The following is a 2,817-nucleotide window of genomic DNA, read 5'->3' as shown; positions in this document are numbered from 1 at the left end:
CTGGCCTCGAACTCAGAAATCCACCTGCCTCTGCCTCCCAATTGCTGGGATTAAAGGCGTGTGCCACCACTGCCCCGCCAAGCTTTAAGTTTTTATTAATTCTGTTGAGGGCCTTGTTGTACACACTAAACAAATGTTCTACCACCCAGCCGTACCCTTGGCCTTGTGCTTTTCATTCTTCACTGATACATAATAACTGTGTTTTTACTGAAGAACAGTATGGTGTTTCAGTATATACATATCAACATATAATGATTAGATCAGGGTTATTGGCCTCATCACCTCAGACATTTAGTGTTTCTTTGTGTTGGGCACATTAAAACAATCTCTCTTAGCAAATGCTTTAGAAATACTAAACCAGTTGCTGACACAGTTATGCTACCTACCATGAGACAGAACACTAAAAGTTCTTCTTCCTAGCCAATGGTAACTTTGTGTTGGTTAGCCATTCTTTCTCTGTGATTACTGCACCTCACTGTTCCCAGACTATGGCACCTGTGATGTTTATTCTTGGTGGTCAACTTGACTACATCTGGAATTAACTAAAACCCAAGTGGCTACTATGTACACCTGTGAGGGATGTTTTTCTTAATTAAATCATTTGCATGGGAAGATCCACTTTTTAATCCACATCTTTTGAGGTGTGAAGATCCATCTTTAATCTGGGCTACACCTTCTGCTGGCAGCATATATAACAGACATGGAAGAAAGAAGCTTGTTCTTTGGCTGTTTGCTCTTGCTCTCACTAGCACGTTCATTTCTTCCCTGGCATTAGATCCTACTTCTTTGGGGTTCTGGTGTATGCTGAAGACCAGCTGAGACTTCCAGCCTCGTGGACTGAGAAACTACTGGATTTTTGGACTTTCCATTGGTAACAGCCATTGTTGGACCAGCCTGTAATTATATATACATTAACCATTATATATACAGTAACCATTATTCTACCTACTTCTATGAGATCAATTGAGGCTGGAGCTGTAACTAAATTTAGAATGATTACTTAGCCCTGGGTTTGTTTCCTAAAACACACACACACACACACACACACACACACACACACACCAAACTCTAAAATCTGTGCATCTATTTCTTGGCAGTTGCCTTGTTGCTTAGATATTTTGTCCCAATTGAAAGGTTCATTCCTAGTAGGAGATTAATTAAGACTCACTAAGTCTTCTTACTGAGACATCTAAGTTTAGAAGGCACAGAACTTCTAAGCTTAGGATGTAAGTAGAACTCACAGGCTTCAGGAAGTTCTTGATACTTATAAGACTCAGAAGGCCCCTTCCCCAAGATTACACAAGCAATAACAATTTCTGGGAAGGAGAGATGATCCATGGGTCAAGTTGCCTTCAAGCCATATAGGAAGCTCCTCGGATGCCTCTTTTATGAGTCATCACCATGCTGGAGTAGGTTTTATAGTGACACAGCTGCCTTTGACTCACTCTGCTCCTGTGAGTAATCCCAATAATGTTTCAGGTTCACTGAGCTCCACTTTCATGAAATCATTTATTTCATCTGTTGTTGATGAATAAGCATTTGTTCAGATTTCCTCAAGAAAAGTCATGAAACCTCACACATACACGTACATATATATACATGCATGTATGAGTGTGTGTGACTTGTGCATCTAGGTACATATGCACACATGTATGGAGGCCTCTACCTTATTGTTTTGAGGCAAGGTCTTTCACTGAAACTGAAGCTTACTAATCGATTAGGCTTGCTGGCCACTGAGCTCCCAAGTCATCTGTTTCTGCCCCCCAACACTGAGATTACAGATGCTTGTCACCATGCCCAATTTCTTCTTTTACTTGGATGCTGAGGATTAAGCTCAGGTCCTCATGCTTAGCCCACAAGCACTTTACCGATCAAGCCATCTCCCCAGTACTACACAACATCTTTAAAAGTTAAAATTTTTTCTTAAAATTAGTTTTATTTTTTTGAGAACCCTTCTATTTCCTCCCATGTCCTCCCTCTCAAATTCATAATCATTTCTTTAATTATTATTGTTACATGTGTTCATACAAGTATATGTATATATGTAACATATATGTACATATGTATATAACCTACTAAATTCAAGTAGCTTTACCCCTGTGTTCATGTGCCCAAGGTGAATGATTTGAGGTTGCATAACCTATGTGGGAGCTTGTTCCTGGAAAAAAAAAAACCTGATTCTCCCTCTCTTATTGATTATCTGTAGCTCTCTATCTAGGGTTGGGACCACATGCAATTTCCCCTCTTGACATTGGCATGTTAATTGGTGATGTCATTTTGCTGGGTCTGGCTCAAGCAATGGTTTTGTTGAGAGTTCATGGGTGCATTTTGCCTGCCATGTCTAAGGAAAAGAGTTGAGATCATAAGCCTTGGTAGATCTCAGACAAATTTTAAGAAAGAAGATTCAAGAATTCCAGGACAGCCTTGGCTACATAATGGGAGGTCAGCCTGAGCTACATGAAACTGCTTGCAAAACATAAAACAAAACAAAAACATCAAAAAATTGAAATGTTAAGTCTTCCTTACTCTCATGGGGTCTATGAAGCCCAAGAGCAGCAATTAAAAGATTATAAATATTCAAACAAAAGATCAAGCAGACTAAACTTCAGAGGAGACCCTCCAATAAGAGGTGTCCATTACTTTTCTGTTTTTCTTTTATGTGCTGAGGGTCAACCGTTGGCTCCTGTAGCAAGCAAGCATTGTCAACTGAGCTACATCCCCGGGCCTGAGATGAAGGGTTTTTTTTAACAGTAGGCTTTCTCTGGCCTTCTGAATGTCTGGCAATGGAATGGGATGGACTGAAAAGGACTGAGCTAC

This window comes from Mastomys coucha, chromosome X (assembly GCF_008632895.1).
Source record: "Mastomys coucha isolate ucsf_1 chromosome X, UCSF_Mcou_1, whole genome shotgun sequence".
Lineage (NCBI taxonomy): Eukaryota > Metazoa > Chordata > Mammalia > Rodentia > Muridae > Mastomys > Mastomys coucha.
The sequence above is the reverse complement of the archived record's forward strand: the minus strand, read 5'-3'. Positions refer to the sequence as shown.